Source organism: Schistocerca gregaria, chromosome 2, assembly GCF_023897955.1.
Source record: "Schistocerca gregaria isolate iqSchGreg1 chromosome 2, iqSchGreg1.2, whole genome shotgun sequence".
Lineage (NCBI taxonomy): Eukaryota > Metazoa > Arthropoda > Insecta > Orthoptera > Acrididae > Schistocerca > Schistocerca gregaria.
This window is the reverse complement of record NC_064921.1, coordinates 11,762,839-11,776,371: the sequence shown is the minus strand read 5'-3', so window position 1 is coordinate 11,776,371 and position 13,533 is coordinate 11,762,839.

Genomic DNA, 13,533 nt, shown 5'->3' with positions numbered 1-13,533 from the left:
TTCTTAGACAGTTTATAACAAACATTCCAGCTATGCTCCGCTAGACCTAACAGCTTGTTCCATACTTTTGGCGTCATGTTCTCTCCTGCCCTTCAGATCTTGCTAAAAGGGATTCTTTCCACTAGAAGCATGATAAAGTTTTAGGATGGACTGACTGTGCCCGTTGCTTGATCCTGCTACACTCAGTCGGCAGAAGGCTTACCCCTGTACTTACTTAACTGGAATTCTGGCATTTGGCAGAAACATATTTATGGCTCTTGCAGTTCACCAACCAGCTAAAAGCCGTAATTACAAGAACCCTTCAATGTATCAACAAAAGGAAGCTCCAGTCATTAGCAGGTGTTATACATGTTGCTCACCAGATAATAAGCAATAATGGGACAGGCGAAATACCCTCAGACTTCAAGAAGAATATAATAATTCCAATCCAAAAGACAGCAGGCATTGACAGTTGTGAAAATTACCGAACTGTTAGTTATTGTCAGTTTAATAAGCCACGGCTGCAAAATAGTAACGCGAATTCTGTACAGACGAATGGAAAAACTGGTAGAAGCCGACCTCGGGGAAGATCAGTTTGGATTCCGTAGAAATATTGGAACACGTGAGGCAATACTGACCCTACGAGTTATCTTAGAAGCTAGATTAAGAAAAGGCAGACCTACGTTTCTAGCATTTTTAGACTTTGATAGAGATTATTACAGTCAACATTGTCAAAAGCTTTCTCAAATTCTGAAGGTAGCAGGGGTAAAATACAGGGAGCGAAAGGCTATTTACAATTTGTACAGAAACCAGATTGCAATTATAAGAGTCGAGGGACATGAAAGGGAAGCAGTGGTTTGGAAGGGAGTGAGACAGGGTTGCAGCCTCTCCCCGATGTTATTCAATCTGTATATTGAGAAAGCAGTAAAGGAAACGAAAGAAAAGTTCGAAGTAGGTATTAAAATCCATGGAGAAGAAATAAAAACTTTAAGGTTCGCCGATGACATTGTAATTCTGTCAGAGACAGCAAAGGACTTGGAAGAGCAGTTGAACGGAATGGACAGTGTCTTGAGGGGAGGGTATAAGATGAACATCAACAAAAGCAAAACGAGGATAATGGAATGTAGTGGAATTAAGTCGGGCGGTGCTGAGGGAATTAGATTAGCAAATGAGACACTTAAAATAGTAAATGAGTTTTGCTATTTAGGGAGAAAAGTAACTGATGATGGTTGAAGTAGAGAGGATATAAAATGTAGACTGGCAATGGCAAGGAAAGGGTTTCAGAAGAAGAAACATTTGTTAACATCGAGTATACATTTAAATGTTAGGAAGTCGTTTCTGAAAGTATTTGTATGGAGTGTAGCCATGTATGGAAGTGAAACATGGACGATAAAGAGTTTGGGCAAGAAGACAATAGAAGCCTTTGAAATGTGGTGCTACAGAAGAATGCTGACGATTAGATGGATAGATCACGTATCTAATGAAGTATTGAATAGAATAGGGGAGAAGTTTGTGGCACAACTTGTCAAGAAGAAGGGAGCGGTTGGTAGGACATATTCTGAGGCATAAAGGAATCACCAATTTAGTACTGGAGGGCAGCGTGGAGGGTAAAAATCGTAGAGGGAGACCAAGAGATGATTACACTAAGCAGATTCAGAAGGATTTAAGCTGCAGTACGTATTGGGACATGAAGAAGCTTGCACAGGATAGAGTAGCATGGAGAGCTGCATCAAGCCAGTCTTAGGACTGAAGACAACAACAACAACAACAACAACAACAACATTATTGCTTGCAGTTTACATGCATCGGTAGTGACGTGACTTAATTTAGTATTTGAGTAGGCATGCTGGATAATTAAAGTTTTTGGAAAAAGAACGTCCAAACACAACAGCTCCTTTAAGCCACTGTGCTATCCATTCATGCTAAAACATCTTATTGTGCCGATTCCACAGAAGTGACTGGTATGTACGCACCATTCCACTGCTATGACTTGGTGGAGGGTAACATGAGCACCTGTTATCAGTTCTACATCATTTTCAGCGCTACAATGCGATCAGTATGCTCTTCTAAAGGTGCAGCTTACGAATTAACTTTTGTGCTACTCCATGCAGTAAATATGGGTTACACAGTATGTCGAGTTGTTTATTTTCTTTAAGAATAATTCGTTTCTGTTATCCAGAGTGACAGCATTTCAACTGGTGTGAAAGGGTAAATACATAAAACACAAAATGACACAGAAAATGTTATCTATGAAAGCAACATTATGCGGAGGTCAAAAGCAAGAAATACATTAAAAATCGAGCTACAGATATGAATATACTTTTCAGTTGTTTTTGGAACCATTGTAACTTTCTTTCTGAGAAACAAACAGAAAAGTTTCTGCATCTGATTGCTTTGAGCACTGGAGTGTTTGGAAGCGGTACACGTAGGAAAGAAAGAAGCACAATGTGTGACGTCTAGCACTGAAGGACGTTGTTAAGTACTAAAGGTGAAAGACTGTGAGGAGCCAAAACACTATGACAGCCTTCATAATCGGACACTTGTCCGTTTTTGGAGCGAAGCACATCCAATCTATGAAATGCAGAATCAATGCTAAGTCCGCAGTAGGTTTCGGGAGATATGTGGCTCTGGGTGTCTAAACGCAGGTCACATAATTGTCGTAAATTACGGGCCGTTGGTTTGTGGGCATCTGATCTCATCACAGACAATGTCGTTAAAAAAGTTAATTACTCGAGAGCCTTAAGTAACGAAAAGCGGTTTTTTTTTAGTTTCCGTGACAAACAATACTAAAATTTGGATTCTGTGGCTACAAAACTGCATACTAAGTAAATTATCGAATTTTGATCGTCAACGTGCCTAAATAAATTAACATTTATATGCGTTCGACATTGTATCAACTGCTGGGGGCGCTCTGAATTTTCATGTCATTCTGAAACATCAGCTGCGCCAAGATCGCTCATATATCTTCTTATTTGTTACCGGTTTCGACATATCAGTGGTTAGTCACTATGTGACATGCAGCTTTGTAAGGATCATGAAATTCCTTTAATGTGTTACAAGATCCGATGGTGACAGGACAGCACAGATCTGTGGAAACCGGTAATCAATAAAAAGATTTACAAGCGATCTTGGCGCAGCTGATATTTCAGAATGATATGTAAATTAATACTTAATCCCTTGACAGCTGGAAAAACCCGAGTCTGTAACCAAGTTACTATAAAAGTGATGTTCATTATTAGTAAACAAACACCGAACATATAAATTACGAAAATTTTATGAACACCTCTGTAAAATATACCAAACAAATCGTAATGTTTCCCGAAAATAACTGCAAAAGTGGGTAACCTCACGCATGACTTCGGAAATGTTGAAATATGACGAGCTCCAGAATGTAAATGTTAGCTTCTGTCATCGTACAGCGGACAGATTTGAAACCACCTCTTTATTTACATCTTGAGCCAATGAAAAACAACCTACTTTATTCCGACTGGTCGGAATCGTTAACGTAATGACGAATACCACAGCTCACGTTCATTTAACAAAATACAACATATAAACACTTAATATTCCCTAACAATATCACTGAATACGCATGTGCCGGAGCACATGTCCCAAAAGACACATAAACGACATCTAAAGTTTCCAATTTTATGTATATTTAATAATTCAAACGTATATTTGATGAGAAACATCGAAGCAAAAGTTGAACAATACCAAACGTATCACTGTAGATGTAGAATGAAACTTTTTGCAGCCGGCCGCGGTGGTCTCGCGGTTCTAGGCGCGCAGTCCGGAACCGTGCGACTGCTACGGTCGCAGGTTCGAATCCTGCCTCGGGCATGGATGTGTGTGATGTCCTTAGGTTACTTAGGTTTAAGTAGTTCTAAGTTCTAGGGGACTAATGACCACAGCAGTTGAGTCCCATAGTGCTCAGAACCATTTGAACCATTTGAAACTTTGTGCAAAATGGTTTGCTTTGAATAAAAATTACTTAAGATTGACTGTAACTGGAGCTTTCAAACTGTAGCGATGGAGAAATAGTACAGCAGACAAGGAAACACTGACTTTTGAGTTTAGTTACTACGGAATCCTATTCATTGAAAGTAATTGAAAAATAATGTTATATTGGAAGTTGTTTGAAGTGCTTTCACTTTGTGTTGGGAGAGCCTTCTCGCGAAGCAATACTGTGGTGTCGGTTATCCTTGCGTGATGGATGGTGCTGTCCTTTGTCGTCAGCAGCTAAAGAGACGAGCACCAGGCGACCCGTCTACCCGAAGGCAGCCCTTAGACACACGCACATTTCACAGCAGACATAGTCCGTCCGTGAATGCATTTATTTCATCGTAGCTGCTGGAGTAAGCATATCCATTCCTTGAAGTGACAAATTTGATTTAAATGTCTCGCGATCTCGGTGAAAAAGACCAAGTCTGCGACCAGTTTGTCGTCACTGAGTGAAATCGCACATGACGTGGCCACATTACACACTTTCTGCCCAAAAGGCCCCTGGTGGCTAAAATAGCAAGCAATGTCTCGTATGAAAGAGAAAATCAAGACTTAATTTGGGAAGCACTTACCAGGTATGCACTAACTTCTCACCATCTGCGGAGCTCCATCTGTCGCCACAAAACAGATCCCGTCCCATGGTAAACACATGTTTCCAGCGGGTTCACATTCCATCTCAAAGACAACGCGACCTGTAGTTTTGGAAGCCACAGTTGCAACCGCTTACAGTTCCCTCGAAAATCTGTAGTGCGGAGTCAACACCGTGTACAAACATTGTAAGCTGTGCACAGTCTGTTGCATTAGTGATTCCATCAAGTGCTAATTAATAAGCAACGAAAGTTTGAGCTTTCTCCTTGAGTTGGTTCTCCAGATCCGCACGCATGTCTCGGATCCGACGAGAAACTGTTTGCTTGGAAAGGCAAACTTGGTCAAATTTCCTTACCTCTCATGGCGTTACACACTCTGCGACAGCCAGCGAACGGGAACTTAACACTGGCCCCACTGAAATCTGCGATCCACTTCATGCAATTATGTATGCATCTTTCTAGCTTGCTCGTAATGCTGCATAAGTCGAATGCTCCTCCCTGTCAGTTATCTAAAATTAATTGCATGAAACGCTTGTAAATTGAATTTGAAGCATGTGAGGAAGGCGCAGAATATGGTATGACTTCTTTCTGCCTGAAAGGTCGTTGCTACTGTACTTCACCGCATCGCTGTCAGCCTCTTCAAACTGTGCGGCGACGAGGGATACATACCGACTGGACTTTTTCATTGTAGTGAGCATCTTATGGCATACTGGACAACGAGGCAACCCATCTGTTTCAACAACAGCCTTGGAACAGCCGGCTGTATACTGCTCACCAAGTCAACGGTCGTCACAGTCAATTATTACCACATGTCCCACGGAAACCCAGATTGTTCTCCACAGCATGATACCGTACCACCGGCCATTGTCTATCGTGCTGTGCACACTTCGAGCTTCCGTTCGTCCGTATTACAGCCAATCTGGACACGACCTTCGACCTGGCGTAGCAAGAGAAATGTGATTTACCCGCCATGCAACATTTTTCCATTGCTCCTTGGACCAGCCACTACAATCCCACGACCACTGCAGCCGTAACTCGTGACGCCCTTGCATCAACGTGGGAACGTGTTTTGGGTCGTCTTCTGCGGAACCTCATCTTTGACGATGTGTCTGCACCAGTAGTGTGCTCTGACGTCAGATGTGTGTCATATCGCCGCATATTCCGCTTTACAAAACGAACAAGTCTCCGATCTCCGCTTTCTGAGTAAACTTTCGTCAACTTGCGACCTATTCGCGATTTCGCCGTCTTCAACAACTTTCTGTGGATCATCACGGTAGCACGTGGACACCCATAATAATCTGCCCTTATGTCAGTGGATTTTTCAGTTTGCAGCCAATTTCCTAGCTCGAATCATTTCTTATTCTCTAAAATGAACATGAACAGGCACAATCGCAAGAAACTCCTTTTTGTTGTGAGGTTACCGGTTTCGGTCTGTTTTAGACCATTTTCAGACCTACCACCGTGATGGTAGACCCCGGTAGTGAACGCAGCAGGTGTTCCGACTCAACGAAAGCTAACTACTGGCGTTCGTGGAGTCTGGTGGTAGGTCTGAAAATGGTCTAAAACAGACCGAAACCGGTAACCTCAAAACAAAAAGGAGTTTCTTGTGCTTGTGACTGTTCATGTCAATTTTAAGTAACAAAAAAAACGGCTGTTCTCTGAGAGAAATGTTCTCAAAAATAACTGATTTCCTATTCGTCTCTGCTCCGCTTATACTGTTAACTTTGTTTCGCCGTGCCACGTGCCCTTAGAGCAACCGGGCGGCATTCAGCATAGCCGTGGGCAGTAGGCACAATGTTTCGCTTCACCATCGTAAATTGCGAGATTGACAGATGTCAATGTGCACCACGAAAAGATATTTGCAAAACTCGTATCAGAAGAAGTAATAAGTTGGCAGACATTATTAATCTGATAGAAAGTATGAATGCTTAGATATTAAGATGTCAACACTGAAGCGTGTCCAACACAAGAAGCAGTAAATTACACGTCAAACAAGTTGAAAGACTGCTGACTACGAACTCACGGGTGTAACACGGCGCTGCCCCACGCTGTTAGTTCGGCTGCGCCGTAGAGTTCTGCTGGGGCGCCGTCGACGTCATCAGTGGTGTGGCTGTAGGGGGCCCAGGGGCTGCTCGGCGAGGCGCGGCGCGCTCGGACCCAGAGTAATCCGCTCCGCTTGTCTTGCGGTGGGTCGGCATTGGCGTCCCTCGGCTTGCGGACGTGAGAGAGAATTTTAATAATGGGCTACAAGTTCTGAGAGGGACGGCTCCAGTCCGAAGCAACTCCTGTAGAGTCAACAGAGCGCCTAAGTAGTTACTCCAGCTAAGGAAGGAAAATTAGGGAAATAAGTTCATGTAGTAGCAGATTTTTGTACTGTGGTAGGAGGGAGTATCACGAACAACATACTAAAAATCCCCACCTGTGCAGTGTGAGCGGAGCTGGGACGGCGTTTAAAGGACTCTTTTTGGTGTTTTTCTCGAATAACCGCCGCTTATAGGGAAAATGTTTCCCAGTACAAAACAAAACTGCATTCAGTTTCCTACGAAAAAGGTCCTATTAATGTTTTTTCTGGGAATAATAGCTTCCACGTTATAGAGGATGGAAAAATCGCAAATTTTGAAGAATAGTAATAATAATGAACAACTGCCTTCAGTCACAAATCTTCATTTTATTAAAATGAACGATGCATTTCGAGCCGTCTAGTCTGATGTCAATCAAAATACATGAACTTTACATTTCTTTTAATTCTAGGCAAGATCACATTGGTATTTTGTTAATATAACAAATTATGAAATATAAGATTATGTAACTATGATAATTCGGAAAGTAACTTAAACATTCTCCAGAACCACTCACCTACTACAAGAAACAGTGATGTGCAAATACACACTTTCTATTAAAAAGCACATTTGCAGAAACATTTAAACAGAGTACCTTTTCAAACTCTATTCAAAACAAGTCAAATAATTTCGACCCTTAAGATTCTGTATCAAAATGTTTCTGAAAATGTGCTTTTTAATAGAACGTGTGTATTTTTACGTAAACATTCTCCCCACAAGTATTCACCTACTGCAAGGAACAGCAAGTTAATTTTCGAATTATCATAGTTTTATAATCTTATGTTTCCTAATGTGGCGTTTTGTAATATAACAGGCCTAGAATTAAAAGAAAAGTAAAGTTGATGTAGACTGTCAAAGCTCTTAAAGATGAGCCCCCAGGGCTAGAAATTTATCGTGCATTTTAATCAAACTACGATTTATGGCTGAAGTTCGTTGTTCTTTATTATTACGAAAGTAATACAGAACGGATGAAACACTGCAACCTTTGGATAAAATTAGATGGAAAATAGTGTTTTATAGGTACAGAATTGATGTTTACTTTTAAATGAAGTGGATTTAGGACAAATATTAAATGCGTGTACCGTATTAAAGACATATTGTGGTTTTTCGGTGTGACAGAATGAAGGGGGGGGGGGGGGGGGGGGAGATTACAAGCGCGAGGGGAGATAGGTAGCCGTAGTATTGTCATGCAGCTACCTCAATCATGGGCCTCCAAAAAGAAGAGCGTACAGATGACTCCACACACTGTTTATCTCACTAACTACGATAGAAGAAGCAACTACATGGTCTTTCACAAAACTATACCAACCCTCTCTGTGGTGAGCCTTATGAATCACTAGTGATGCAGCGCGCAGACATGCCCGGTAGTATTTATTTTCCACGAAGTTCGTTACAAGTATGTGGACAACGGTTCAAATCCCGATCAGGCTATCCAGATCTAGGTTTTCTGTGATTTCCATAAATCGCTGCAAGTGAATGCGTGGATGATTCCTTTGAAATGAGCACGGCCGATTTCCTTACCTATCCTATTCGTAATCCGAACTGTTACTCCGTGTCTAATGACCGCGCTGTCTACGGGACATTAATCTTCCTTTCTTCCTTCGACAGGCCACGATTCTGTTTTTGTCGTATTCCAACACACTCTGGTAGACGTTTATGATTTTTATACGACGCATAACACTATTTCATCATATACAAACAACGCTGAAATTCGATTTCTACGTGAGAAGAAAGCTGCGTAATATATACACATATTTTGGTTGGCATTACTCCTACATATTCTGTACGGTTCCTCGAAATCGCTCATCATTTGCATATACAACCATGGGCTGCATTTCATGGCAATTCGATGTTTGTTGAATGACGCCTTCCTCCTGGTGCAATTTGAATGTCCGGGCGTGTTGCTAACTAGTGTTCACCCAACGAAAGGTTGCAGCTACGACGATTTCACTTACGATCGTAAATTCACGTCGAGTACAAATCGTGGTGCTCTGTGTGCACTGAAGCTGGTGGGACGTGGTTTCTTCTTTTCCACAGTCTGTACTTAAGGCGCAGTATTCTCAGATTGCCCTGAGCTCTCCCAACAAATGAGAGCAGATTATTCCTTGACTTACGTAATGCGTGTGTCTGGATAATAAGAATTACCACATAGCGCCCGCACTTCTGGTGTCTTACCATTAATCTTCCACGGCTCTGATGCGGAGTGTGAGAGCCCAGCGTCCGGATAAGCACATTTTCTCAGGAAAAATTTTCCTTCACTTCAGCCTGCCCGGAGTAAGCTGTCGGCCGTTTCGATCGTGGTCCAAGCCTTCTTTTTCTTCCACCATTCAAGGACCAGACTTTTGTCTCGTTCGGACCTCCTTCCCTCTTCTCCTTGGTCAAATGACGTCTCTTCTTCCCCTTTTTAGTAGGATCCTGGCAGTCTGCGTAGTCGATTTTCCTCCATTCTATCCATATGATTTTCTCGTTTCTTCTTGTAGTCTGTTATCTCCTCCTTAGAGCAAAGATGTATAGCTCCTGGAGTATATAATAATTCCTTAACCCGTCCCGTCTTGCACATCGCTTAACCTTTCTTCAAATTCTCATTTCTACTGAGTGTACTGTTTTCTGTGCAGAAATTTATAGCCGCTATTTCGGAGAGGGGGTGCAGGTGAGTAAGCGTACCATTTGTATCGGAGTTTGTTTTAGCCTCCTTTTGATCAGCGTAGATGTCTTGTTCAGGGTGATAAGCACCTATCATGCACGGATACACTTGTATCTCTGAAGAACGGTGAAAGGCGGGTGCAGATGTTTCTAATGTGTGTGTAGTCAGTACCCCAAGGACAATATATAAAATTATCGAAAAGGAAAAGTACCGTAAAAAATCTATGTGTGGTGTTCCGTGCGGCGGTCAACCCCGAGATAAATTGTTGCATCGCAGTGTGTAGTGATACAAAACGATGATCCATCCCCATTTAGCTAAATCAATGCTAATGAAGCAATACGGTGTCTTTACAGATAGGTATTTATTTTTTATTTTTTAGTAATCGATGATGATGATGGGTGAGACGTATTGTATGAACAGTGTGGCGCACTTTTGGAGACACGTGGCTCTTGGTCGCATGTCTGGGGAATTTTGTACAATGGCTGCTTCTTGCGACAGGGAGGGGAGCGAGGCCGTTAAAGTTCTGTAGAGAAGACAGAGACACTGTCAGCCACAGCCTCGCGTAAAATCGACCTTAGCGCGATACTTAACAGAGGAATATTCTTCTGTCGTAGCTGTGGCAGGAACTTGCCTACAAGACTAGTTGCGTTGGCAACGTGTGAGGAAGAAGTGCAGGAGATTCCTTCAAGACAACCGCTGAACAAAGTATAATGGTTGTCGTGGTAGAATAAGAACTCACTCCTAGACAAACAGTGTTGGAGCAGAAGTGTGTCGGGCGGTCGTCACCACAAAGGACGAGCCTCTACTTCCGATCCCGGATCCGTGCGCCAAAGAGGTCATTATCGCCGCCATAAACCAATTTTCATTATGCAGGTGAAGTCTCCACGAGCAGCAAAAACATAGTGCAATTGTTCCTCTGATTCCTCCCTCGTTCAGCCTAAGTCATTAAGTTCTTCTCGTCATAGGTTGTGCGTTGAAAGTAATTAAGAGTTAATTTGATCACAATAGGAACAAGGGAAAGGGACGAGTGCATTACAATGAAACAAGCATATCTCTCTATATAAAAGGCAATGTCCTGATTGACTCAGCGTTGAGGGCCGTGCCGTGATGAGGACAGGAACTTGAAATCTGTTAAACGATACCTTCAGTACAAAATCCACATCTTCTCCAAACGATTTTTCGAAATTCCAACCCCAAGGGGGTGAACTACAGGATGAAGGATTTTTTGAAAAATGTCGCTATTGAGGAAATTTTTAAGATAGACCTACAGAAATTGTCATTTGGCTTCTCGGTCAGAAATAAAGAAATCCGTATTTCAGCATTCTTGGAAATTTAACGATATGGGGGTGAAATAATGGATGGAAGCTTTTTTTGAAAATACGTCATTATTAAAGAACTAGTAAGGATTTTTAAAGCTACATCTACGAACAGTGGTAATTAACTTGTTGGCTAGAAAAAAAATAAATAAACAACAAAATAAAACGTGTTTCAGTGTTTTTAGAAGCTGAACCCCTAAGGGGGTGAAATAGAGGATAACATTTTTATGAAAACATTTTATTATGAATGGAAATGAAGTCCCATGCTGCTTGACAAACGTAGGGGAACGATGCTAGAGACGCGCACCGCAGTACTGGGCAAGGTCCTAATGGAAGTGGTTTGTAAGTGCCTTCCGCCGACCATAAAGAGGGTGAACGATGAAGCCGACACAGCAACAGTAATCTCGGGGCAGGTGAAAAATCCCTGACCCCGCCGGGAATCGAACTCGGGAACGCCTGCTCGAGAAGAGAAAACGCTACTGCGAGACCACGAGCAGCTGACTTTATGATGAAAGCAATTTTAAACCTAGATCTATGAAAATTTAAATTTGGCTCCTAAGTTAGAAATAAAAAATATGTCTTCCACTGTTTTAGGAAATTCAACCCCTACGGGGGTGAAACGGGCAATGAAAGTTTTTGTGGAAATATTTCACTGTGTGAACATTTTTGAAGCTAAATCTATGAAAATTTTTATTTGGTTCTCTATGAGAAATAAAAGCATGCACATATCACTGTTTTTGGAAATTCTACCCACAGGGAGGTGAAATAGAGGGTAAAACATTTTATGAAAATATTTCATTGCGAAAGTATTTTTAAAGCTAAATTATTAAAAATTAGTGTTTGGCTTCTCGGTCAGAGATGAAAAATATGTATTTCACTTCTTTTGGAAACTCAACCCCTGTGGGAGTGCAATGAGGGATGAAAACTTTTAAGAAAATATTTCATTACATTAAAAAAATTAAAGCTAAGTTTATGAAACTTGGCATTTTACTTCTCGGTTAGATGCAAAAAAAAAAAAAATATTTGTTAGGGGATGAAAGTTGCTATGGAAGAATCTCCACAAAGATGAAAAACGCATGATTAACAAATCGTTTGGACTCCAGCTAACAGAATCGCTTTACGGTCAGAAGTACATTCGGAAAAGACAACGCATATATGACCTTAACTGGATTGAAAAGCTTAGAAAGTGTTACATTTTGTGAACGCCACGAAAATTCGTTTAAAGAAAAATACAAAAATCTCTGCAGGCCACGCGAAGTAGCTGGCGTCAAGCTAGTGATCCTAATAAATAAAGGTCCCGAAACGAATGGTTTCTGCGATGCGCCCTTTTACGATTGGGTACGTGAATAGCTTATAACAGTAACCCCTAGGATGCAAACTACAAACATGCACTTGAGGACAAACACTTGACATGTGTTCCACATGGCCGCCATCCATGTCACGGCAGACTTCAGCATGTCTACTCATGGATGCCAATACACGCTGAAAAATTCCAAACGTGTTCAGAATGCACTGACAACCATCCAATAAGCGTTAGTGAGTTCATTGTTACTATCAACGGGACTGGAATGTCCCAACACAAATAAAAATCCAGCAGCTTCAAGTCGGAGGACGCGGGAGGCCATGGTACTACCGGACCAAGTTAGGAGTACTTGTTCTTGAAACGCTGTTGGCCAGTAATTGAGGTATACGGAATGAAAATAAAATCAAATTATGGCAGCTTTTCATTTGCAAATGAACGTAGCCTTAGACACTGACAGTGTTGTAACATTGGTATGGTTGCACTGGTGAATACGTCGTATGGCGGAAACCACTAGTTTCTGGACCTAACTTCATTAGGAATACTTCCTTGTATAACTGACAGTTATAGACACAAACAAAACGCTCGAGTACTTCACAGACAACCTGTACATGTAGATCCGAGTGTTTGTGAAATTTTCAAACAATCTGTACATTCAGGTCCCTGTGTTTATTAAGTCTTTTGTATGATCAGCCCAAGTAATAGACTGGGTGTCGCTACTGCGAACCGTCTTGCACCTCTGGTATCGATGAGCTGTCACAACACGCGAGTGTCATTGAGTCATGTTCTTTGATCTGATGCATTTCTGTGAACACTGTTTCCATTGATGTAAGCGGTTGCTCTTTCAGAAGTACAGTTGAGTGCCACTAGTGTGGCGATTGTATTTTATTCAATAGTTTCAGCTAGTCATAAAGGCTCAGTCGACCGAAGCACCCAGTCAATCAAGGCCAGTTAATTAATCTCAGGACAAAACTTCTAGTACCTTCCGCCGCGGAAGTCGAACACGCGGCAGAACAAATGGACGTGGTCAGCCCGGCATATAGGGCTCCGCCTCTGCGGCGGCTATTCCGCGTAGCGGCTCTCGCGCAGCGAGGGCGCCACCGTTAAGCCACGTGCAGACAGCGGCCAATAGCCGCTCCCTCCGGTTTCGTATAGAGGGACCCGCTCTGCCCTAGCCCAGCCAGTCTGGTACTCGCTCTGGATTTCGTTTCTATCTCGGCGGTACTGCGACTTGATCGTTGCTCGTTGTTAACATTTGCCTGGCTCTGGTTCCGAGTGGATTTACGTTTGTTGTTTGGTGTTGTGGTTTCCTCAAGCCTCCGTTGTTTATCTCTTCCTCGTTGTGTCGCTCATAGTCGGTTGTGGT